This window comes from Etheostoma spectabile, unplaced genomic scaffold (genome assembly GCF_008692095.1).
Source record: "Etheostoma spectabile isolate EspeVRDwgs_2016 unplaced genomic scaffold, UIUC_Espe_1.0 scaffold00019125, whole genome shotgun sequence".
Classification (NCBI taxonomy): domain Eukaryota; kingdom Metazoa; phylum Chordata; class Actinopteri; order Perciformes; family Percidae; genus Etheostoma; species Etheostoma spectabile.
The window spans coordinates 75,881-103,249 of NW_022604689.1; the positions used below are offsets into that span (position 1 = coordinate 75,881).

General features: G+C 41.0%; 1 long non-coding RNA gene and 5 other non-coding genes across 6 annotated transcripts; 2 read left to right on the plus strand and 4 right to left on the minus strand.

Moving 5' to 3' along the window:
• Window positions 1–6,868: 6,868 nt before the first annotated feature.
• On the minus strand, window positions 6,869–25,715 carry LOC116683818 (uncharacterized). Its single transcript, XR_004330707.1, has 3 exons — window positions 25,646–25,715; window positions 9,070–9,075; window positions 6,869–6,879 (listed from the first exon to the last, which is right to left on the minus strand). It is a non-coding gene; the product is annotated as an uncharacterized LOC116683818 (long non-coding RNA).
• Window positions 14,615–14,696, minus strand: trnal-uag (transfer RNA leucine (anticodon UAG)). The gene has a single exon. It is a non-coding gene; the product is annotated as a tRNA-Leu (tRNA).
• trnay-gua (transfer RNA tyrosine (anticodon GUA)) lies at window positions 15,851–15,938 on the minus strand. Its single transcript is given in 2 exon segments — window positions 15,851–15,886; window positions 15,902–15,938. It is a non-coding gene; the product is annotated as a tRNA-Tyr (tRNA).
• trnam-cau (transfer RNA methionine (anticodon CAU)) lies at window positions 17,627–17,699 on the plus strand. Its single transcript has one exon. It is a non-coding gene; the product is annotated as a tRNA-Met (tRNA).
• Window positions 18,351–18,432, plus strand: trnal-uag (transfer RNA leucine (anticodon UAG)). The gene has a single exon. It is a non-coding gene; the product is annotated as a tRNA-Leu (tRNA).
• trnac-gca (transfer RNA cysteine (anticodon GCA)) lies at window positions 18,774–18,845 on the minus strand. Its single transcript has one exon. It is a non-coding gene; the product is annotated as a tRNA-Cys (tRNA).
• Window positions 25,716–27,369: the final 1,654 nt, after the last annotated feature.

Here is a 27,369-nt window from a genome sequence, read left to right on the forward strand (position 1 = left end):
AGCACATTGTTTTTATCTGTCTGTCATGTAATCACCGAATGCATATTGCATTTTCATGTTTGTTTCCATAGTAAAATAGACTATTGACAACCAGCACTGACATTTGAATTAGTACTATTGTATGTAAAGGGTTAGAATTTTAAACAATAATACAAATTTTATTGTGGAAAATAACAAGAATTCAAAAAGAAATTTGAAATCAGATAAACTTCTTCCAAACTCTGGACATTAGAGGGCTATATGAGTGCTCCTTTTACCTTTCCAGATGTCTCTGTCATTCTAATTATGATGGAGTCACATAACCTGTAATGTTTATCAACATACTGTTAATGATTTCCGGCCTCTATAGTCTGATCAAGTTTGGAAAGTTTCATAAAAATCCATGGAGGTTGAAAGAGTCTGAAACAGTCTGACTAACACACTAAAACAGATCACAGATTACATTTCTGTGTTTGCTGCACCAAGATCAGGCACTGAAGACTGAATAAGGCAATCTCAGGTTATGTGAGACTTTCAGTATTATTCCTGTTTTTTTTCATTACCATTTCATTTTGGACAACCTTAATGGATAATAAATAAATAAGAAATTATGTATATACTTGATGCTATGCTATCTATCCAAAGTTTTTTCTTTTTAAAGATTATTTTTTGGGGCTTTTTTAGGCCTTTTATTGACAGGAGAGTTAAAGATATGAAAGGGGGAGTGACATGCAGCAAAGAGCCGCAGGCCAGACCCGATCCCAGGCTCTCTGCGTCAAGGAGTACATTTCTATATACAGGGACTCGGTCTACCAACTGAGCTATCTGGGTGCCCACTATCCAAAGCTTTTGATAGACTTTTTATCTGAACAACAGACCATATCTTATTCAGCCTGTCTCTTTCAGTGGTTTATATATTAAACTCTAGGGGGTTCAGAATTCTTCCTGTTGGCAGTCATGGCCTATGACAGATATGTGTCTGTATGTAAACCTCTGCAATATCACATTATCATGAGAAAAACAATGATATTCTCCTGATTTTAGCTTGGTTTCTGCCTGCTTGTCAGATATCAGGGGGACCATTGCTGATTACTAATAAAAAACTCTTTGTGCTAAAAGGAATAATTTGCAAAAGCACAGTTAACAAACTTCACTGTGTGACTTCAACAGTGCTGAATATACAGCATATTGATTTACTCTTTTTGTAGGATCTCCCTGTACTATTAGCATACACCAGGATATTTATAGTAACCTATCGAAGCTGCACAGACCAGGGGCCTGTTGCACGAAAGTAAAATAAAGATATCCAGGATAAGTGAAAAAGCGCAGCTTAGTGTGATCCGCTCATCGCGGCTTAATCGGTTTGCCGAGCCAGGATGAACAGGTGGAGCTATGTCCAGCCAGGTGTAGCTAGCTGGGATAAGTGCACGTTCACGGCTTTCTCAAATAGACCACGGTATCGATCACAGATTTACTGATGCAGAGATGAGAAGACGCATGCGCCATATGTTTCACCCAATGAGCAGCAGCTTCCAATGGAAAGTAACGAGGAGGGAAGAATATGGAAAAAGGGAAATACGGCTCTTATCAAACGGAGAGAAAAAGCCCAAAATAGTGGACCCGACTGAATGTGTGGGGGTGTAAAAATATAGCCTTTGCCTCAAAAGAGAGCAGAGGGAACTAATGTTCCTCGGGAAATGGACCAAGGACTATAGGCTTAATTTCAAACCCTTATTCACAACGTGAGAACATGTTTTACAACCATGCACAAATCTCTAAGATATTCCTAATTCTTTGTACAATTAATGTTCATACAGAACAATCAGAAAGGGACAACTAGAAAAAAAGTAAGTGACTTCAATACACGCTGTGAGCATATGTAAAACAATATTCATGTCTTTTTATTCTTCTGACAAGTGACCGCACCAAAATAAAAAGATGAAGAAGCATTGTGGTGTTCCCGGTGTGATGAATGTAAACTACACTACATACGTAGGCTACTGTACGTAGACCACGTTATTAGTCCGGTGATATGAGACTTATGGAGAAGGTTATGAAACCAATGTAAGCTATAATAAAGAAAAACATTAGGCCCACTTATTAAGGAGTAACACAAACTACCCTTTATTAGAGAAGGAAAAGCAACAAGAAAATGAAATCATGAATGTATTGGTCTCTGACCAGTCTGCCATTAATATCATCTGGGAATATCGCTACATTAATATCGTCACACTTAATCTCCAGGGCGCGTCCTGTATAAACCTGAAGCTGAGACCACGGACGCTGCGCCGCTCATCTCTACTTTTACAAAGAGAGTGGACACTGACGCGACTCGCAGGTCTGCTGGCAGGCAGCGGCCACCGACCACCGGCCACACGCCAGGCAGCCTCGAGACAGTACCGTCCCACCGGGAAAAGTCCCACTCCGCATCAGAGTGCCAGGGCAACCATTCCTAACATCTAAACAACTGTAGTAGGGTTTAAATAAAACTTAACTTAATAAAGCAGAACACATGCAGAAGACAACGGAATAACTGTTAAACACGTTTATTTCGGATCAGACGGCAGCTGATTTAACACATGAGACTCCAGGATTAATCTTAGCCTGGCTGTTAGCCGGCTCTGGACCAGGCTAGCAGCAAAGAATAAATCTCCATGGTTACTTGGCTGGGCTTAATTCAATCTGGTTTCGTGCAACCGAGTCCAAGCTAAATTCATCCAGGATAACTTGAATATCCCGGCTTAATCCCTTATCCTAGTTTCGTGCAACAGGCCCCAGGTTGAAATATACACAAGTTATTCTTTAAATAACAATATATTAAAATTAAAAGTGGGCGTGTACAGGGAGGGATAAGATGCTGATTCACATATGCACACTTCTAGATAATATATGATTTATAAACAAAATATTACTTACAGATGTGCATGCACATGGTTTTAATAAATCTGATTTATTTTATTTTATTATACATGCAGTTTTATAAATAAGACCCCAGGTTATTTACATGGAGTCTGGTGGAGATATGCTGCTCTATACACGCTAAAAGTAGTGATTATTTACATGGAGTCTGGTGGGTTTGGTGATGGTGATTTCGGGGCTGTTTCATGTTAAACTAAAAGGATCTTATTCTTTAACTAAAAGGTCTATCTCTGTGGGATCCATCCCATAATGTTGTCACACACTTAGCATAATAATCTGAATCTTTCAGCACTTTTAGTGGATGGAAACGTTCTCTTATCAAGGAGTTTAAACACAGAAACGGCAGGAAGGATAAATCCACCATATCAAGTCACAAATAATCAGCACGAGGCCTCGTTTAATTGTCTGAACAGACAACAGATTTGAAACCACATTCAATCACAGAAAATATGAAATGTCAGAGAAAGATTATTAAATGAAATTCCACGAAGTAGAAAAACATGTTAAAACTGCAAAACAACAATAACTTTTTTTAAAACAATTAAAAATGGCCAACTTCTAGTATGCTGTAATGGTGAGGACTGTTTGGACCAATTTACACAAATATTGAATTTGCACTTTTTAAACTCACAATGCTCAAAAGTTATATTTTCTGCCAACTTTTGGGAGTTTAGAAATAGATAAGGGGTACAAAAATGTATTCCTAAGATTATTACAATGACTTCCTGTCAGCCCAAAATAATTTGTATGTTTCTAGAGATGAGAAGAAAGTTTCAAAAAAATAAAAGTTTCAAACATGTCTACGTTTTCCAACCAAAACATCTTTAAACGTCTTAATGTTTCTCCTTTGGGCCTTCTCCTTCCCACGGTGGGTACATTGTGGTTAGGGTTGGGTACCGAAACCCGGTGCTAGTACGGCACCGGTGCCTTAACACCCGGTATCTATCGGACCAAATAGTAACGGGGATCTTGGTGCTACTGAAATACCAGGGCTGCCTTTTTCCATCTAGTGGTTGTTTTTGTCATTAAGCAGCAATTTACTGGAGAAATATTACATTTAATTTGGACCATATAGTAATAAGCAAGCCGTTCTTAAATGTTGCTGACTGTCTTTTTGTGCTCCTTTTTTTTTAAATATACATTTAAAAAATGTATTTTTAAAAGGATGGGTTCAGGCACCGATTCTGGTCCCTAAATGGTAAAGAGTTCTGAGGAAAGGCAGAAAACAGTCCAGCTGATCCACAATAACATACATGCTGCTCAGAAGATAAAGTTACTGCTGGTCAGCCTTCAATGTGGAGAGAAGATTAGAATATAACAACACAGCTATCAGGGCATGAGGAGGAGGAAACAGCTTGGCACTGAAACATGTTCACAACGAGGCAGTGTGAATGCGCTGGTGTCTTTTAAGGCTACTACTCTGAGAAAACGTTGCCCCACATTGTTCACAGCTGTACGGCTTCTCTCCAGTGTGAATACGCTGGTGTCTTTCAAGGTTACTACTCTGAGAAAAGGTTTCCCCACATTGTTCACACCAGTACGGCTTCTCTCCAGTGTGAGTGCGCTGGTGAGTTTTAAGGTTACTATGCTGAGAAAAGGTTTCCCCACATTGTTCACACCAGTACGGCTTCTCTCCAGTGTGAATGTGCTGGTGTCTTTTAAGGGTAATACTATGAGTAAAGGTTTTTCCACATTGTTCACAGCTGTACGGCTTCTCTCCAGTGTGAATGCGCTGGTGTCTTTTAAGGTCACAACTCTGAGAAAACGCTGCCCCACATTGATCACAGCTGTAAGGCTTCTCTCCAGTGTGAACTCTCTGATGAATCTTTAAATATCCAGATGATGTGAAGGATTTGTCACACTGCTGACAGCGGTGATGTTTGACTCCTCTTCCTCTCCGTTTCTATCAACAGAGAAAAACCAAGAGAGTGAGTTAGTGAGGTGCCATGCTGTAGAGCTCTATCTTAAACTAGAAACAACATTTAGAGCATGTCTATGGAACATTGTTTGACTGACACATTACCTTTCTTAATTATCTGCCAACATCACTATTATGGAGTTGCATTAGGGGAAATGGAACATCCAGTGTTGGTTAGTTTGTGATATATGAACTACTTTTTCAATCTTTATCTTTATCAATTATGTGTGGCCTACATTTTGTTGCCAGCCTTTTAGCCAGCTGTTTAGTAACAAATGGGGGATCATCCGGGATTTTTTTGTGCGGGAAAGTTGTAAATGTAACATTTTCCCACAGATTTTTAGCTTTCACTGGTATCTGTAGGGGTTACCGTGTTGTCTCCATGTTGCTGGAACAGCTCTACTCCAGTAAAGTAAATTGGAACCATTGTCCCTGATAGGCATTAACAATGAGGGGCACCAGTTGACCTTTGAACTTTTGTTTTAGGTTTTTGTTTTTGCTAAATCAAACATGTATAGCCAGCATTATTGTGTAAGTAAGTAATATGGTAGTGGAATGTGGTATTTTCCACACAAGCTACATTTCCTTAAGCATTTCTGAAGCTTAGCAGAGCTTTCTGCTGTGCTCTGGAATAAAACTGCTGAGCATCACTGACGCCTCTGACAAACATAGGCCAAACCAACAGTCATGACATGCATGCTGCTCATTCTGTGGAATTTAATCTGTAATTGAAAGGAGCATGTTCATAATAATAGCAGTGTTGTGTTCAATTAGTGAGCTAATTATTCTGTGAAGAAACAGGTGTCAGTTATAGCCCATATTTAATCCATATACTCTATATCTATACTCTATATATATATATATATATATATATATATATATATATACATACATATTTAAGGAAGGAAGGAAGCACATGTTGCGCATGCTGGTTATATTGCATTTCACACTGAAATACTCATAAAGCAAAATGGCTCGGTCCAGACATTGCTCTGAGGAACAGAGGACTTTGAATAAAAAGTTGATATGAGAGGGGAAAACATATAAAGAAGTGCAGAAGATTATAATCTGCACTTAAATTAAGCCCCAGTCAAGACAGTGAAGCATGGTGGTTATGGGATGTTTCTCATACTGTGGTGTTGGGCCTGTTTATCACATACCAGGGATCGTAAATCAATTTCAATACATCAGAATACTTGAAGAGGTCACGTTGCCTTATGCTGAAGATTATTGGGCAGTAGCAATACTAGTTTAACTACTTCTCAGTAGCGTCACTGGTTTCTGTTGATAGGATTTAATATTGACGAGATACGTAAAAGGTTTGTCTGGGTCTCTATTTACAAAAGTCACATCTACTTGGGGTTGGGATTTCTTTTACAAAATCGTGAAATGTGCAAAACGTACTTTTGCCATATAGCATCTTAAGATGTCAAACAAATCTGTTGAATATCGGCCCTTTAGGGGCGCTACAGATTTAATTAATGAATCAAATCAAATCAATCAATCAAAATGTATTTATATAGCACCTTACAACTACCAACAGGTGTCCAAAGTGCTTAACAAAATGAGTAAAAACACAACATACAATAAAAAGAGTAAATATGGAAAACAGTAAAATCAGAAAAGGTTACAAAGAAACAAAAGAATGAAGTTGTCACACCACTTCTACGTATTAAAAGCAAGACTGAACAGATATGTTTTAAGTTTGGACCTAAAAAGAGCGACATCTGTAACAGTACGTATATCAGGGGGTAACTTTTTCCAGAGTCTTGGGGCGGCAACTGCAAAAGCCTGATCACCCCACCGTTTATACCTGTACCTTGTGAATTCTAAAACCAACTGATTTGAAGACCGCAATGACAGGTTGTGTTCCCGTACAGTTAAAATTTCAGACAAATACTCTGGGGCAAGACCATTTAAAGCTTTAAAAACAAACAATAAAATCTATTCTAAAACGCACAGGGAGCCGATGCAGGGTGTAGAGAATGGGAATGATGTGTGCACGTCTAGACTTATTTGTTAAAAAGCGAGCAGCAGCATTTTGAACAAGTTGAGATGGACGTCTGATTCAGACCAACATAGAGGGCATTACAGTAGTCCAACCTTGAACTGATAAAAGCATGAATAGCCTTTTCTAGGTCGTGCCTGCTCAGAAAGGGCTTAACTTTAGCCAGCAGGCGAAGCTGGAAGAAGCTCATTTTAACAACGTGACTGATCTGCTTTTCAAATTTCATGCTGCAATCAAAAGTCAACCCCAAGTTTTTGACAACAGATCTCGTGCAGGAAGCCAGAGCTCCCAAACTCACAGCTGGACCATTCTGCATGCCTGGAGTACTGAAAATAATACACTCCGTTTTATTATCATTCAAATTAAGAAAATTATCTGCGAGCCACAACAATATCAGCGATACAGCTTAGCAGGGAGTTTAGTGCAACATTGTCATTTGCTTTTATTGGCAAATAGATTTGCAAATCATCTGCGTAGCAATAAAATGACAGGTTGTGCTTCCCAATAATCGCCCCTAAAGGAAGCATATATAAAGAAAACAAAATAGGGCCAAGAATGGATCCCTGTGGTACCCCACAAGAGAGAGGAGCAACTGACGAGGAGAGGTCACCAATCATAACAGAAAAACTCCTATCTGACAGATAGGAGCTGAACCATTTGATTGCCGAGCCTTTGATGCCTACACAACTCTCAAGGCGTGAGAGGAGGACTGCATGGTCCACTGTATCAAACGCCGCTGTGAGGTCCAAAAGGACTAAAACAGTAGGATTCCCGGCATCTACAGACAAGACAATGTCATTATGTACCCTCAGTTCAATATAAAAGTCTTATTTGTGAGAGATCTAGTGTTGATCAGCGACATGCAAATTGGGCGCCTTTCAGTCTGTTGGAAAGCACGACTGAGCTGAGCCAATGAATGGCTCATGCAATCTGAAGAATACATACTGTACGTGTCCATTGATCTCCGTTTCTATAGCAACAGACAGAGTGAGTGAGTTAGTAAGGCTCTATGATGAAGCGAGCTAAGTAAAACCAGAAACATCATTCACAGCATGTCTGTGTTTACGTTGGGCTGATGCATTACCTGATACATAATCATTGAAAAAGCGGTTTATCAACAAGTCAACCATTTCTTGTCACTGAACAACAGTTTTAATACCTTTCAGTCTGGTTTCCGACCACACCACAGCACTAAGACGGCTCTTGTCAAAGTATTTAATGACATCCACCTTATCACAGATAGTATCTAAATTTCAGTCTCAGTATTACTTAATCTCAGTTCTGCATTTGACACGGTCGACCATGACATATTACTAGACTGATTGGAAAACTGGGCTGGACTTTCTGGCTCAGTACTAAACTGGTTTGAATCCTACTTACAGAATAGGGATTACTTTGTGTCAATAAGTAATTATACATCTGAGCATAAAAATATGACGTGAGGAGTTCCCCAAGGCTCCGTTCTGGGGCCTCTTGTGTTTAACATCTACATGCTTCCACTGGCTCAGATTATGGAGAACAACAAAATAAGTTACCATAGTTATGCGTACGACACACAAATTTACATAACCTTATCGCCAGGGGACTATATTCCAATACAAAAACTGACTAATTGCATTAAACAAATTAACAGCTGGATGTGCCAGAACTTTCTGAAATTAAATGAAGGAAAAACTGAGGTGGTTGTTTTTGGAGCAAAAGAGGAACGATTAAAAGTCCGCGCTCAGCTTCAAACAACAATGTTAAAAAACAGACAAAGCCAGAAATCTTGGTGTAGTCATGGACTCAGACCTGAACTTTAACAGCCACATTAAGACAATTACAAAGTCAGCTACTATCCCTAAGAACATATCAAGGGTTAAAGGACTTATGTGTCAAGAGGATTTGGAAAAACTTGTCCATGCTTTCATCTTCAGTAGACATGACTACTGTGACGTGGTCTTTACAGGTCTCTCTAAAAAATGGAGTGGAGTGGTTCACATCCCTCCAGTCCTCACTAAGACCAAGAGACTGGATCACAACATCTCTCAGTTCTTTTAAATCAAGGCAGAAGACCTTTCTTTTTGATGTGCCTTCTTTAAAACGGTTGTTCATTTCTTTAATGTGTAATTTCTTATACTGCACTGTAACTTTTATTCTTGTTTTTTATCTGTTTTTATTTTTAACTGTTTTTGTGTAAAGCACTTTGAATTGCCTTGTTGCTGAAATGTGCTCTACAGATAAAGCTGCCTTGCATTACCATGACTACGCTCTTTGTGTGTTAATAAAGTTGGGATTGATATCTCTGTGGGGCGTTTGTATTGCCGGCCTTGAGCCAGGCGGTAACAAGCGGGGGGGGGTCTGGGATTGGTAGTGCTGGAAACTTGAAAATGGAACATTTTCTTTGAGTGTTTCACACATTTTTACTGGATGTTGTATCTGAAGGGTTCTCAGCCTCTCCATCTCAAGGGATTTGTTCTCTCTCTGTTTTTTAATTATAAAAAAAAAAATGTGATCACAAAAAATAATACTTTACATGAGGACCATAATCCAAAAAAACACAATGAGAAGAAAATATATTGAATCTGTTAAATTAAACTGGTCGAAATGTACATTACGATAAACTTGACTTCTCATTATATGAAAGGCACCGAGGAGATTATCCACTCTGATTTTCCCGGCCTTTATTTATCCGTGTTGCCCCCCTGACCACTATCAGAGGGATGCAGTTTAATTGACTAATGGTTTTTCTTTGAGGAATTACGGTATAATATATAAATCCTAAAAGAGAAGCCCTCTGTGTGCATTCATTAATATTGAGATTAGATTTCTGGGACTCTTCAGTCTGGAGTACCCTCTTTCCTTCACTCACCTCCTCCTCCCTGACATCTTTCCTCTTGCCCTCCTTCTTCTTCTCCTCCGTCTCCTCGTGTTTCTGCAGGTACTCGGTGATAAGGTCCAGGTCCAGGTTGTCTTGTGGCTCCCATGTGTTATCTTCACTGGAAAGGTGAGTGCAGACGGAAGAACATCTCCTCACACTTTGTTTTTAGACAATCGATTCTCACGCTAATTATCATTCCTATTATTCCTTTTTCTGTTGCCATCTTGAAATAACCTTAATTTGTGGGTCTGCAACGTAGTGTCAAAATACCAAACCTTCAACTTTAGAGGCATGATACCATGCTGACACTTATTTGCAATATGTAATTATATATATCTCAGGATCAAGAACACCAAGCATTAATATTCTAGACTCATACTTACTCTGAGAACCCCTTCCATTTCAGCAGAAACTCTACTCTTCCCTTCACCACTCTGCGGTCCAAAACCCTCCACCACATACTCCTCTTCTTCCTCTTCCACCTCCTCCTTCTTGCGCTTCTTTCCTGCTCTGGTCGCCAGCTTGCCGTCTGCTGAAGGTGCCTTTAGTAGACCCAAGGAGGCGGGGGGGGGGGGACATGCAGAGATAATGATACAAGGGTTAGAAGAACTTGGAGGTGTGAGTGAATTCGGGGGACGTCTGGTCACCCTACTCTAGGGTGCTAGTTAGTGTCTGTTAGCTCACAGGGCTCTAGGGTGCTAGTTAGTGTCTGTTAGCTTACAGGGCTCTAGGGTGCTAGTTAGTGTCTGTTAGCTTACAGGGCTCTAGGGCATGAGTAATATTTTTCCTCTAGGTCGCATCCGCTGCCTCTCCATAAACAAAGCAACGTTGTTTATATCAATATGGTTTAATTTTGCGTTACATGACCCATTTCTTCTGTAAAGCTGTGCCTTTGTTTGTCTCTCACTCTTAGTCTCCGCGCAGCCCCCCCCCCATTCACTAACACAGGCTCCCCAGCAACAGAGACAGAGCGGCGACTGCACCGGTGTCGAGCTTCTGACATTTGTCCACAGTTTTAATTATTATTAACACAGCTGTATTTTGTTAAGCATGAGGGGCAAACCTGTCTTCGTAGAGGGACAGCGTGTGAGACGGACGAAACCTGCTGGACCCATTCCTAATGAGTCAGTCGTCAATCTCTGAGTACGTCCATCACCCCCCCCATTCATTCCTAATGAGTCAGCCGTCTCTAAGTGAGTACGTCCATCGCCCCCCCATCCATTCCTAATGAGTCAGCCGTCTCTCTGTGAGTACGTCCATCGCCCCCCCCCCATCCATTCCTAATGAGTCAGCCGTCTCTCTGTGAGTAGCGTCCATTGTATCCCCCTTAGCTTTTTTTATCAGTTATTGTTGAAAACAAGTGAAGGAGCTTTATCAGAGATACATTTTTTTTTTTAAATATATACTAGGCAATTTCAGATAATTTTCATTTCCATGTGTTGCAGCTGTATATGTACAACATAGAACTTCAACATAAGAAGAATGTAGCATAATATGGATATGAAAGCAGTTATAAATACCCTATGTGACAATAAAATGTGTTTTAGTTAAAATCAACAAACAATTGTGATCACAATATTGATCAAAATAATCATGATAATCATTTTGGCCATTATTGTGCAGCCCTACATATAATACGGAAAGTAACCAGGAGGTGAAGCTAGCCTCTAGCCTGCTCTGGACCAGGCTAGCTGCAAAGAATTAATCTCCATGGTAACTTGGCTGGGTTTAATTTACCCTGGTTTCGTGCAACCAAGTCAAGCTCAATTCATCCAGGATAACTTGAATATCCCGGTTTATTCCCTTATCCTGGTTTCGTGCAACAGGCCCCTGGAGGGGGAAAAACCAGAAGGCACATAATACCGGATCAACATCAAAGGAACAAAGGTGCGTTCAAAGCCTCGTGCTGCTGGGCCAGTGGCTATCATTATGAAACGGAACAGCCTCTCCAGTCTGATTGGTCCATTCTCTGCAGTTCAACCATTCACTTCATTTACTGGAACATTATTCATCATCTTAGTGCTCATAATACTGAAGAAAAGAAGGAGAAAATGATGCCTCTTCCCTACCTGTAGGAGCTCCTAAACCTTCACCCCCGTCCTTTCCTGGCTTATTAATAATCCTGTAGTCCGGAAGTGTCCCCAGGTGTAAAGAATTCATCCAGGTTGGGAGTATTGTCCTGTAGAGTCCGTGCTAACTAGCTGCTAACTTCATGTGCCGACCTCGTTCCGTCTCCTCGCCCTGCACCGTGTTGCTGGGTATGTTTGTATTCCTCATGTTGCTGCCTACACAATCAAACTATCCCCGCCTTTATCGGTTTAGTTTTCCCCCCGGAACAGCCCCCGACGTCCCACTGTGGAGCGCCATTACGCTGCGTCATCTCTCTGAGCGGCCATCTTAGAAACAGCTCTCATTGGCTATCAACACGCCAATCATGCCAGTTGTAGCCAATCACGTTCCCTTTCCAAGGGTTCATAGCGTGATAGGAACATCCAATGGGAGCCTAAGCCCCGCCTCCCAGAGCCAGCAGGCTCACACATGTGATTTATGAAAACATAGCTGTTAAGCAGTGAGCTTTTTCATGTCATCTTTATTGCAAAAATAGGAAACAGAACACTAATGACATATTAAAGTATATAATACAAACATAATAAACATAATACAATACAATTTTGCCAGGGGAAGCTTAAAGGCCGTTACAAAGATAAGGAAGACCATATGTTAACAGTTTTAATTGCCTTCAGAATCAGAAATACTTTATTGATACCGAAGGGAAACTCTGTGTTGCAGTTGCACAAATAGTATAAATATCAGAGTAGAAATACAAATAAAGAAATATAAGGAGTGTGGACATGTACGGTATTTACATAGTTAAAAGAATGTTACTATACATTATTTGCATAATTAACATAATTTAGGAATTGCAATGGTGAAAAGTAAAATAATAATAATAATAATAATTGTAGCAGTTGAGTATTGCACACATGTCAGGCCAGTGTTATTGCACAAAACAGATAATACAGATAATATTGTCCAGTTTCAACCTCTCTGAGTGTCTTAGAGCGAAGAGTTATAAAGTTTGATGGCCACAGGCAGGAACAACTTCCTGTGGCGCTCTGTGGTGCATTTTGGGAGAATGAGTCTATCACTGAAAGTGCTCCTGTGATTGAGCAGCAAGCCATGGAGTGGGTGCGAGACATTGTCCAAGATGGCATGTAGTTTGGACAGCGTCCTCCTCTCTGACACCACCGACAGAGAGTCCAGATCCACCCCCACGACGTCACTGGCCTTGCGAATCAGTTTGTTGAGTCTGTTGGCGTCCGCTACCCTCAGCCTGCTGCCCCAGCATGCAACAGCAAAGAGAATAGCACTGGCCACCACAGACTCATAAAACATCCTCAGCATTGTCCTGCAGATGTTGAAGGACCTCAGCCTCCTCAGAAAGTAGAGACGGCTTTGGCCCTTCCTGTAGAGGGCTTGAGTGTTCTTGGCCCAGTCCAGTTTATTGTCCAAGTGCACTCCCAGGTATTTGTAGTCCTCCACAATGTCCACACTGACCCCCTGGATGGAAACAGGGCTCACTGCTGCCTTGGCTCTCCTTAGATCCACCACCAGCTCCTTGGTCTTTGCCACGTTGAGCTGTAGATGGTTCTGCTCACTCCATGTGACAAAGTCCCCCCCCACCACAGCTCTGTACTCAGCCTCGTCCCCCTCGCTGATACATCCAACCACAGCAGAGTCATCAGAAAACTTCTGAAGATGGCAGGACTCTGTGTGGTAGTTGAAGTCTGTGGTGTAGATGGTGAAGAGGAATGGCGCCTGGCTAGAGCTTCAGAAGGCAGGACATGACAGATTACACATCTGTCACATAGTCAGTTTGTAGTCTTAAATACCAAGTCTCTTGCTGTTCCTTGACTAGTTGCCCCCCCCCCTGCTTTGCATTGCTCCAGGTAAGTAGAAAGCAATCTGTTATGCACCTTTGCAACGCAATAAAATGTCCACATTTGGACCTGAATCCAACAATAACTTTACTTGACACTCACATACATTGGTTTTCAGGTTACAAATGTTGGTCAGGGGTTTAGTTACTGTTTGAAAAAGGAAAATAATTGTTAGATGAATTATGATATAATTGCAGATGAAGTATTTATGACCCATCAAAGACGACAAAAGGATACATCAGTTGTCGGGGGTTTGATTTAAAGGAAATGGTACTCTTTAAAAGTGTTGGGGTTCTAGCGTTAAACTAATGAGGAAGAATTTGACATATCTAAGTTAACCAAAAAGTTTCTCTTTCAAATGTTACATCTGTATCTGTCAAGTCCTGACCATTGCCTGACCGGGAATTGAACCCGGGCCGCGGCGGTGAGAGCGCCGAATCCTAGCCACTAGACCATCAGGGAGTCACATCTATCAAGTTTGTCTTTGTAGGTGTGAGTTTCCTTTTCACTTTGTGGAATGAGTCATATTGTTTTAGGCGAGGAATGGCACCGTAGTTTTAGATGTTAAAATGTGCGCACAAGAAAGCTGAGGGATTACTGTGGGCAAATGGAGAATGACTAGGTTAATTGAAGATTTTAAACATTGTGAAAATTAACGAAACATATGAACACGTTAAACATATACGGGCATATAACATATACCTGCAGTCTCAGTCTTTGGATGGTAGTGGTAGCGTATGCGCCGCGTCATAGTTACTGACAATTTTGTTGATGAATGAGTATTTCACATTGAACACTTAAGATTGGGTGTTCATTTAAAAACAGGGAATTGCCAGTAAAGATAAAAACAACAGATTCAGCAAGGAGTCTAATACGTAGCCACTAATGACTTTAGTCACTTCACCAAGCTATGTCATAGGAGTATAATGTAACTGATACAAATTCAAGTCAACATTTGGTTTGTCTTCCACCTATGTAACATCAGCAAGTGGCAGTGGTGGGATTTGAACCCACGCCTCCAGAGAGACTGGAGCCTAAATCCAGCGCCTTAGACCACTCGGCCACACTACCTGCATGTATCAGTTCTCCACATCGTGAGAAACACAGGGACCTTAACTAACGGTATATTTGTCAATGTCATTGGAATAAAACTTTCGCAAGGAAAAAGCCAATACTTTATTGGAAAATGTTGTCACTCTTTGTCATTTTTCTCTGGCATTGTTGAGTTTAGAATATTGTAACCAGCATTAAGTGAGTAGGTTTAGGTCTGTGTGAATATGGGCTGAGCATTTACCTGGACTGAATTTATGAACATCTTCTTTTGCATATTCACTGTAAAGAGCCATTACTCCTCCAACTGCCAACTATTGTTCCAGAGACAATAGGATATACAGTTTTAGATTGCAAGGTAACTGTCCTATACCAAAGACTTCATTGAAATACCTCAAGTGATCAAAACAGTTTGTCAAAATGGGAAAGGTCATGTTTTTGATTACAAATTCCAGCACAGTTGTTCATTTACCATTCAAAAACAAAAGTACAATCATGAAACACATACTACTTAGACAGAATGAACCTGGTCAGGTAGCAATGAAAGAATTCCAGAGACGTGGACCCTCTGGCACAGCCATACTTGGTCAGGACAACACCCCCCTTCTTGATAGGGCCCTTCTTGATGTGCTCCATGCGCACCTGGTCCAGCAGTGGCACCACCATGAGGTCCCTTCCGTTTGCCCCTCCCAGTTGCTCGTAACAGAGAGAGGTCCCCTGCATCCCACTCAAATATGCAGGCAGAGAGACGGCTCATGAAGGTGGGACCAGACGTGAGATTTTTTTTGCAGCCCACGCTCACGTTCAAATTGATAAATGCCGTACTCTGCGTAGGAATCGGCGTACCCCCGTCCTACGCCTGTTTTAGGTCGTATGCACATTTCATAAATAAGGGCCCTTGTGAGCACAATAAAGATTTCTTAAAGAAAGGTTTGTACTTTATAGTTCTAGTTTTTTTTCCAGTTCTTCTGGTTACACTTGGCACTATTTCACATGGTTTGTCTGTAGTTCTCTATTCTGTCGGGGCTTAACTCTGTCTCCCACACCTATTTTTTTTTTTGTTTCTTGTTATGTCTCGGGAAGAAGTATTGTGCTTTTAGGTCATCCATCCATCTGTACATCAGAATCAAAAACACTTTATTGATCCTTGAAGGTAGCCTCTGGAAAAAATGTTCTCCTTCGAGCCGGATTTGAACCAGCGACCTAAGGATTTCAGTTCTATACCTCTACAGTCCTCCGCTCTACCAACTGAGCTATCGAAGGGAGCTACCATAGCCATAAGCACTTCTCATTCTGTGAATGTGAATGTGATAACACGGGGCCCCCCTGGATCTGACAATCTTTAGGGGATGTAGCTCAGTGGTAGCGTGCATGCTTCACAGGTTTTTATGGTTGATCGTATGAAATTCTTTCATATTGGAACTAGTTTTGCTTGAACACTGTGACAACACATATCCTGTACTGGATATGGAGGCACTGACTATTTTTTGTCTAATCTTCTGGATTTTGTCTATGAAGAAGGAGGCAAAGTCATTGCAGGCCTTGGTAGATAACAGTTCAGATGCTACTGGTACTGGAGGGTTTGTTAACCTATCGACAGTAGCAAACAAAGCACATGAATTATTATTGTTTCCAGAGATAATATCAGAGAAGACCTCCTTGCCTTCGTTAGTTCCAAATTATAAATGCAAAGTCTCTCTTAAGCAGAAAATGCGTTTGGATTGGTAGGAAATGGAGATGGGCGTTGCCAAGAGGAGGCGCCTTTTTGATTGACAAGAAATGGATTTGAAGTCTCTCAGGATTGGCAAAAAATGGAAGGGAGCTTTGAGTTTGATTGGTGAGAAAAGAAGATGAGAAAGTGGACAAATATGTTCTGGGTCATGACAAAGCATCTAGGGTTGATCTTAGCCTTTGTGTGAATACATAGGTCTCCATATACATTGTTTTTATTAAGATTGACGACCAAATTGTTAGTATTTCTGAAACTTTCCCAACCATTGCGATAGCTTTCATAGCCTTGTTGGCGCAGTAGGCAGTGCGTCAGTCTCATAATCTGAAGGTCGTGAGTTCAACCCTCACACGAGGCAGGTGTTTTAAAATAAAAAACACATCTGATGCTGAAAATGCAGTGACAGGTGATTGAACACTGGCACATATCACATACATGGAAGTTGTGATTCTGGTTATTTCTGAGATCAACAATCTCAGGAAGGCTTTTTTCAATCAATTGGGAAAAATGGGAATGCATACTCTTAATAAGTAGACTTCCAGAGTATTTGCATAACAAAGACACAAACATGGGCGTTGTGATAGGATGGTGTCGTTCATCATTGTTTCTGAGATCAACAATAACTTCAGAAGTTTCGAATTCAATGGCTACCTATGATTTCTTTCTAGGAGCGGTTCAAAATTACGTTGCACTATTTTGTCTAATTGCTTAGGTCATAATATTTCCAGAGACTTAATTTCTTTCAGGTAGTTAATAGATATGGTCAAATGAAGCTTCATTAAGCTTTCTGAACAATGTTCTTCATTTTCTGAACACATTCACTCAGTAGTGTTTTATTATTGGTTGTGCATCTGTGATTGTCCTAGAGGTCTCTCAGCCCAGCACCTCTCCCGCTCATCTTTGTTAGTTTTACACTGTCCAGCATAAATCACTGACACCATACCTCACACTCATCCATGCATACACATTCACCTCTGACTAATCTGACTACCACCATCGTTGAATTATCATTTCTTTTGTTGTAGTCATATAATCGCATTTCCTTCAACCTTTGCACACGGTCTTTTGTCCTGGTTGTTTCATGGGGTCATGACAAAGCATTTAGGGTCAGTCTTAGCCTTTGTGTGAGTACATAGGTTTCCAGAAACATTGTTTTTATGAGATTAAAGACCAAATTGTTAGTATTTCTGAAATTTTCCCGACCATTTCAGCAGCTTTCATAGCCTCGTTGGCGCAGTAGGCAGCGCGTCAGTCTCATAATCTGAAGGTCGTGAGTTCAACCCTCACACGGGGCAGCTGCTTTAAAGACAAAAAAACACAACTGATGCTGAAAATACAGTGGCAGGTGGTTGAACAATAGCACGAGCATGTGAATGGAAATTGTGGGTCTATGGTTATTTCAGAGATTTGCAGTGAGCATTGTATTGTCCAGCAGAAAGACAACAGGTGTGTTTCCTTTCGTCTATGATTTATATCGTAGCAGTGCAAGCATTTATCCCGGGTTTGATTTCCAGCCACAGCAGCTGCATTTAAAGGTTTTGAAGCCATATACAACATTACCATTACATGTTTTACCCAGGTTTCTTCTTTTATTCAGTGATAATTCAATTTTCAGACAGCACAACAAGCACTTTAAATGTACATGTTATACACTTTCTATTTTACTGTATTTATGTACTTGTACTGTAGTGTAGTATATTTATTGTATTATGCTCCAGTGTTTATGGGTGTTACGGCAGGTATGAGCACAGTTTCTTTTTTTATGGATGAAGTAAATTTGAGATGCTGTTAAGTTTACTCTTCAGCAGGTGGAGACATTAAGTACTGGCCTTTTTCAATAAAGTATTGACTTTTTCCTTGCAAAAGTTTGTTTCCAATGACATTAACAATCATACCATTAGTTACGGTCCGTGTGTGTGTCATGATTTGGTGTGATGGTGTGCACAGGTAGTGTGGCTGAGTGGTCTAAGGCGCTGGATTTAGGCTCCAGTCTCGCTGGAGGTGTGGGATCAAATCCCACCACTACCTTTTGCAGATGTTACTTAGGAGAGAGAGAGAGAGAGAGAGAGAGAAGAGAGAGAGGAGAGAGAGAGAGAGAGAGAGAGAGAGAGAGAGAGAGAGAGAGAGAGAGAGAAAGAAAGAAAGAAAGAAATGAAAAGAGGACTGGTGGTAATTATGGCAGCAGTAAAGGTAATGGAACTATTACTAATAATAGTAGTAGTGCAGGGCGTCCAGCAGGACCACAGCAGCAGTCTGAGAGGGGAGAAAGCACAAGGGCTTCTGGAAAGAAGCAACATTAGTTAAATGCAAGCTTTTATCCAGTATCACCAAGTACTATCATAAAGATGGTCACCTACACACATCGTTGCAGGGGGCACCCAGATTTGAACTGGGGACCTCTTGATCTGCAGTCAAATGCTCTACCACTGAGCTATACCCCCACACACTCTATGTTGGATATGCTTATGGTGCAGCAAAACAATGGCTGGGCCTCCACCATGTGGTTACCTTCACAGTCTGAGAAAGTATCCAAATCTCATCTACTGTATGAAAGGGAGTTAAAAGAAAGAAAACAGTGTAATCTTCTATAAAGGCCCAGCTGAATTTATGTTAATTACAATAGATGTCAAGACTAAGCGCAGAAATGTGGTCCACACAAGGATCCACACTGTTACAGTACATGCTCGACCACAAGCACACAGAAGCACACACACAGCACCCTTCCCCCTTGCTTACAAACTCCGACAGAAATCAGTTTTCACACTATAACTACTCAAATAATTATAATGTAATAATGTATGTAAACTTCACTTTCAGAAGAGGAAATTACTTCTTCATTTGGTCTTTTGACCAATATAGCAGCTGCCTCCTCCGCCATGATCCACTTTTTTCCTCCAAACATCTTTACAAGTGTGTAATAATGTTTCCAGCTAGTAGACAAATCACTAAAAGTCGCTCTGTTTACAAACAATACGCTCACCAATGCACGCAACATGACATTGATACTGGTTGATATAACTGTTGATCGAAATGAGGATGGTCCAAATCGAATGCCTAGAATTCATTGGCTTCCAAGCTGTCCATCTCTGCATCCCGGGAACAGATTGCCTCATGAGAGGTCTGGTTTGATTCGTAAGACTTTGTAGAACAATGTTAACACCCAAATTTAGAGTTAGACTTCTCGCTTGAGGAAAAAGATTGGAAAATATGTGCGGAAGTGAACTACTGTTTCCCGTGTTTACATTGTAATTCGGTCAGAAACTTCAAGATTGTGAGACAAATGGCTAGATTTGGACAAAATGGCTTTGATCTTACTATTCCTTGGACTGTTGGCAACTCATTAAAAAAAAAAAAAAAAAAAAAAAACTCAATGGCACAATGTCGCCGAACCGGGTAAATGTAAGAATGTGCAGGTAAGTTAGCACACTTTGATTGCTGCTTTCCTTTTCAGTATTATTACTTGATTGCAGTTATTTACCTGCTTATATCATAGTATTTTTTGAATGTGGTCTTATCTGAATCCTGAGGGTCTAAGATTTCAGGCGATGTGACGCATATTTGAAGATTAAATGCAAGTAATAACGACCTTTATGTAGCGTCCCTGTTTAGTTTTTACTGTCCAAAATCACAATCTACATATGCAACATTGTAAACAGACTGTTACACAGAAGGACACTTACATTTTATAATGAAATATCAGAACAATAAATATTCATGTTCAACTTCCTGAACTATTGCTGGTAACATTAGGTTCAGTGTAAGATGGTAACTTTTACTTCAGTTTAACAATACTACAATCAACCATAAGACCAGTTATAAATGAGACAACATGCACACCACAACTACACCCGAACACTAACCATCAAACACTGTTGTGGCCAGAACAACTGGTCTTCCAGTAATAGTATTTTTTGCTTGAAGGCGACTCTCCTCGGCCAAGTGACGCTCCTCTCTCCCCTCAGGTCACATGACAGCCACCCTGTTCTTTCCTTTCGGTAGCCGCTCTGAGCCGACACTCTTTGGACAACACATTTAAACACATGGATTCTCATCCTTCACCATATACTGCAGGAAAAAAAAAAAAAAAAAAAAACAATGAAATCAAACTACATCAGTGATTCCCAAAGTGGGGGTCAGGACCCCCAGGGGGGTCGCGAGCCAGAGAGGGGGGGTCGCGAGTTGATTTCCAGAAATAAAATAAAAATTTAAAAACAATTAGAAATAGCATAGAGTTAGCCATTATTTTAACACAAGATAAAACTAGTGGCTAAATTTAAAATAAAACCAAGCAACCAAATAAAAAGGGAACAGCTGTTTTGATTTTCTTTCTTTCCGAGTAGCGGTCTCCAACATTAACACCACAACTGCCGGGATTCCAAAAGTACTGGAACCGCAAGATTCTAAACTCTATAATCTGTCATGATAAATACCTAATTGCAATTTTAATGCAGGTATTGTGTTAGGATATCTTTAGAAAAACGAAATAACACCAAAATGTAAAATTTAACGTGTTTAATTATTCACTTAAGTTGCCCAGGTGCTTCAATAACTCATATCATGGCATAGTAAAACGTAATTATTTCATTCACATCTGAAAAATACGGTATGTAAACATGCAAATAACACCTAAAAGTATTTTCTTTGAACATTTATAACCTAACCTGTCACTGCCTCTGTGTTGGTGTCTATGGAAGGCCAAAAGGATCTTGAACGTCACTTCCGCTTTGCGTTTTGAATGGTCAGACCCCCGTTTTTTACGTCGTTCAATGTCAAAGCGGCGTTAAAAGCGCCGCGGAATGCTCCTTTAACGCCGCCTTTTACGTGGATCGGTCGCGCGTCACATGACGCATTACGTCAGCGCCGTAAAAAACGCCGCGGATTGATCATTTAACGCCGCTTTTTACGTGGATCGGGACACGTATCAGAACGCGTATCAAAACGCGTTGTGTTAAAATTCTAATGGACTCCACCCTGTCTTTTCCAAAGCCAATACATTTGTACTGTTATCACCCAATCAGTAAAGAACAAGAACAGACCAAATGAATCCAACCCAGCACAAGTATGAGCAAAGCTCAGTGGATTTGGGAGAGGCTTGTCTCTTTTTCTACAGTCTGTTTTGCTATTAGTACGGCCATCGGTAAACTGAAATTGTAGGCAGCTTAACTGTATTGTGTTTTCATTGAATATGGTATCATTTGTGAAAGGTTTGCTGCAGACACAATTGATTAACGTCCACTGATATTGTACTTATTTGCTCTTAGTAAAATCAGGGAAGGCTACTAACCTCCAAAAATTAAAACCATGAGACTTTCACCTTGCAAAATGAATTGTCTAGTTTTGATTGAGCTCGCTTTATTGTTATTAAGTAAATAACATCAGTGTTTCCCCCTATCTTTATAGAACCAATCCAAACACAATGCAATAACTCCACTAGGGGGCACTCACACACTCCAAATACATGAGGCGTTTTAAGGACCTGACCACAGTAGGCTACACATGCATTCTTTGTATATTTTATTTTCTAGAGAAATTCGTTTTTCAAGGCTTTAAAGACTTGTGTATACAAGTGTATACATCCGTACCAACAATGTATTTATGGAACAAGTCCACCAACATGCTTAGGCCTACACTTACGTACCTACATTAGTTGGTGAAAGATGTAGTAGGAGTAGAAGTGGCCTAATGATGATAAAGTAAATAAGAAATTCATGCTGTCAACTGGGAGTAGCCTATATGGATGTGTGCAACTGACTGTTCACCAAATGCACAGCTTGTGCGTAGAAGCTTTGATTGTGCAAGTTTTGGTCTGAAAGAAGCAGCACAGACGATCAGACCGCTGGAGGCAGAACAGCAAGTGTTCCTACATGATGCACCTGAAACCTGGGCTGTACAACTTCTCCACAAAGAGCATTTCTGATGATCATTTCAGCCATCTTCGTCAGAATGCTCTTTGTGGAGAAGTTGTACCAGCACACATCCATATAGGCTACTCCCAGTTGACAGCCCCCCCCCCCCCTGCTCGGACCGCGCCCCCGCTCCTTCCTCCTCTAAACTCGTGTCTCAGCTCCTCTGCCATTCTGCCTGAACTTCCTCCAGACAATGTCCCTGCTGGTGCCCTCCTTGGAGAGGATGTGTGTGATTCCAGCCAGTTTGAGGATGTATAAAGTTGTATAAACACGTAGGCAGCCAGCGGCCATCTAGCTCCGTGTACCGCTCCTTCCACAAGCGGCGCCCGGCGCTGCCTTCTGGTCCAGAACGGAGTCCATCCCCGCCGTACTCATGGTGGTAGCCTGCGTGACCAACTCTGGCTTTACCTTCGCCCCATCGCTGATGCCCACAGTTTGTTACACTCCAGACCGCTTATGACGTTTCTCTGACACGCTGATGGTAACTAAGCAACCAATTTGCATCTTCAACCGTGCAAGATTTTTTTATTTTTATTTATCCTTATTTAACCAGGTAATACCCATTGAGATTAAAAATCTCTTTTGCAAGGGAGACCTGGCCAGATGGGCATCAAAATTACATCACATCATTACATACGTACAAAGACACACACATGAAAACCAAATATGCACTTTCAATAAAATCTCAATTAAACATTGACATGTGAGGGAGTCCAACTCAAAGCTTCTCATTTTCAGCTTAAAAATACTCAAAGGAACCATTTACTAAGTTTCAAGTTCTTCTGCAGCAAATTCCATGTAAAGGGCCTTTTTACCCAGCTCAGTCCTGACCCGTGGACAGAAAACAGACAACAGCCTGAGGACGGAGAGAGTAATGACCAGTACTTTTCTTCATAAGAAGTGAACATAAATAAGATGGAAGCGCACCAAGAATAGCCTTATATATAAATGTATACCAATGACAAAGCCTCCGTGTAGCCAAGGCAGACCACCCTACACGAGAATACAGCTCACAGTGAGGGTGTGAACTCTACAATTAGTAATAAATCTCAACGATGCATGATAGGCTGCGTCAATCATCTGAAGGCATTGAGCAGATGAATGCATATATAGTATATCACCATAATCCCGCACAGTTAAAAAAGTTGATGCCACTAACCGTTTTTTAACATTAAAAGAAAAGCACAGCTTATTTCGAAAGTAAAAACCCAATTTTAGTCTAAACTTTCTCACTAGACAGTGAACATGAGGCTTAAAGATAGGCAGTCATCAATAACAATACCAAGATACTTATAGTTGTAACAGTCTGTATTTCCCGTCCATCAAGAGTAACCACTGAGGGAACATTCAGTGGCCTGTTCCGAAGGTCTGTGAAAAGCATACATTTGGTTTGTCTGCATTGAGCACAAGTTTCAGCTGTAGCAAAGTATTTTGGACCACATTGAAAGATTAAAACCAACACCACGAAATACCAAATACTGTATGGCCGAAATAGGTAAAAGGGATTTTATTTTTTTGGGCCTATAGTGTGTAATGTATATAAAAACTATTTTAAATTAAAATATAGAGCTTTTTAACTTGCTGTGCTCCAAACATATTGCACATCCACCTCATTAGGTGAGATTAAGTTCAAATTAAAGTACTGAGTAAATTACTGTAGAATAATGTCATGGCTGTTGTGTTATTTTGTGTTGTCAATATGCTCATGTTTGGATACGCCTGTAGTGCGTTGCGCGATTGCGCGCAATGTTTAAAGTGGGGGGGGGGGGGGGGTCGCGAGTACTTGCACCGTTACTTTGAGGGTCGCGGGCTGAAAGTTTAGGGAACCCCTTGTCTAGAATATTAGAAACACTAAAGCAAAGCGACTGGTCCCACCACGTGACGTGGGTTTACCGAACGCACCGAACTGTAAGTAGCAACACACGGAGCACACGGTTGCTCAGCAACGGACGTCCTGTTTCCCCGCCGAATGGGAAGCTAACGCAGGCGTAGCTACGGCGTCTAGTCGCTTTGATAGCCATGTAAGAGACGTTATTAAAGTGTTAACGTGTGTGCGTGTGTTTACCTGAAGCTCCGTCTTCTTAAAACTAGCTAATAACAAAGAACTCAGCTCTCCCGCCAGCCAGAGAGCACAGTGAAGCAACGAGACTTCCGGTTTCTCCAAGTCAGGGTTTTTCAGAATAAGTTCAAAATGAGAGAAGGTCGCCCCCTGGAGGTCAGGAGGGAACCAACAGCTCCACATTCACTTAATAAATCAGTTAGAGGTGGACAATTACTCATTACTCAACAACTGGACTGTTTTACTGGAGTATTAATATATACAGCACTTAAATATTTAAAAATGTGTAAGTACTAGATAAATAACTAAATATAGTGTAAGTTTTCAAATATATGTTTCCACCAGGCAACATTTAAATAACATAGCAATTTTTTGAATATTAAACATCTCATTTATAGTCGATAGAAAAGGAAAAAAATATTTAAAAAGCGGTCTTGGTTCCTTTTCCCACTGTTCCAACAATCACCACTCTGGTCTGGTTGAAATAAACTCTTAATTCACCCATTTACATATATATGCTGCTCTATACACGCTAAAAGTAGTGATTATTTACATGGAGTCTGGTGGAGATATGCTGCTCTATACACGCTAAAAGTAGTGATTATTTACATGGAGTCTGGTGGGTTTGGTGATGGTGATGTCGGGGTTGATTCATGTTAAACTAAAAGGATCTTTCTCTTTAACTAAAGGTCTATCTCTGTAGGGATCCATCCCATGATGTTGTTAGACTCTGAGTCTGTCAGAGACAACAAGAGAACCTTTAGTGGAACGAAACTTAACCTTTTAATTAGGAGTGTAAACACAGACACAACAGGAAGAATACATCCATCAAATAATCAGCATGTGTTTTATTGAACTCATTTTGCATTAAGTTGTTCCACATTCCCCGACATTTAAAACAAGTCGATCATTGATGTTATTCTACAAGTCAGATGAATAAATCAACCAACCCAACTCCCTACGGACTGAGCTACTACTCAGATCTGCTTCACAGTGCAGAGTGTGTGATGGTGAACAGACTGAACTTTGATTTCAGCAGCTGATCTTCAGTCAGTGTTTCTGTCCACAGGAGAGACTCTCAGTCCTGCAGCGGACACAGAGACACTGAGGAACCAGGCCAGAACCCAAACCCAGGATAGAGAGGCTGAGTGAATGTGGTGTTGAAGGTGTGGAGGTGGATCAGTGAGTCAGAGGAGACTGTGTAGAAGGACAGAGAGCCAGCAGGAACGTCCACATACACTGCTACTCTGTTAGAGACAGAACAGGAAGTGAGGACTGTTCTTCTGTTATTGTGACAGACAGAGTAACCACCATCAGACCAGTTCAGACTCCAGGAATGACTGATCCTCCTTCACATTTGTCACCTTCCTGTTGTTGTCAGACAGTTTGAGGTCTCTGTGTACTGAGTTTCATCAGATGATGGAGTTCTACTATCTGTCCACTAGATGGAGCTAACTGACCATCTAATGAGCTGAAGATCAGCAACTTGTACAGCAGCAGGTATCTCTCCAAGTGGCCTCCGTGTGGCATATTACTTTGATACTTTAAGTACATTTAGCTGTTAATATTTACTACCTTAGTACTTTTTTTTTTCCACTGCTTGACATTTACCTTTACATTCACCGCTCCCTCCCTCTTGGGTGAGGAGAATATCTCCAAATTAAAACAATAAAAGCATCTTTCTCCTGACTGCAGCTCGCAAATCAACACAGCAAAAGCAGCGGTGTTAGAAATTAATTTAATATCTACTTACATTTGTCAACGGGTCTCTGGAGCACAGGCGGCGTCCCACCTGTGTGACCTCATGTTGCAGTGGATTGTGGGATACGCTTCATGCTGGAAGCTGCACTTTATATTCTAGCTGAAAGAAATAACGGGATGCATGGGATTACCCATAGACTGTATATATATTGATTATATTACCCTTTCTGGTCTACATGTCCCTGACTCTGCTGAATTATTTTAGGCCCGGTGGGGACAAAATGTGCCCCCCCCCCTTAAAGTGATCAATGAAGCTTTACCAATAGACCATATATTATAATCCTCCAATAGAAGTATTTTAACTCTGCTGGCCGGCTCCATTGCACGCGTAACGTAAGAGGAGCTGATGTTCAACACTACGCTTCACCAAATCACCAAACTGGTGACAGCGGCCAGAGAGCAGCGGGGGGGGTGCATATTAGAGGGTTGTCGCTCCTATCCCATCCTGAGCTTCGGTGCTGCCGGGTAGACCTGACCGGACTCCAGACCAACCAAAGATAGAGATCTACTGCTGCGTTTGCAGCTGAGTTAACCACACAGGCCTATTACAGCCGGAACTTCACTATCTGCTCTACAAGCGGACAAACACGATAGTCTGTATGTTTTTTACGAGGTGTGTGCAGCCCTTTCACACAGAAATGGATCATAAAGTGTCTGTATTTTTTTTACATTAAATTACAGATATACAGGAAACGACTTCATGACTGTCCAGTGAGCGGATCTGCAGTTTGGGTTTTGAGAGTTTGTGTTTTTTATTTCTTGTTTCCCTCCCCTGCGTCCTCTGACAACAGCTGACAGTAGATTAACTTTTCACGATGCTGTGCCGGCTCCAAAAAAAATGAAGAAACAACAACATTCCAGGGAACAGACGCTCCGCTAACTAGGGTTAGGCCCAGACTAGCTAGCTTTCTTCACCCTAAACAGCCCGTATGAGCAGACGTTGTGAATAATTTAGCCTGTCTCCTATACGTTGGTCCTAGGGAAAGGTGGGGCAATTCATTTTCCCAAGACCACATGAGAAACAGGGCTGTTGTGGGGGAAGTATCAAGGTAGTAAGTACTAAAGCTAAATGTACAATGTATACGTCGATGTATGTCACATGGAGGTCACTTGGAGAGATACCTGCTGCTGTACAAGTTGCGATCTTCAGCTCATTAATGGTCAGTTAGCTCCATCTAGTGGACAGATAGTAGAACTCCATCATCTGATGGGGGACTTCTCCACACTGACTGGGTCCAA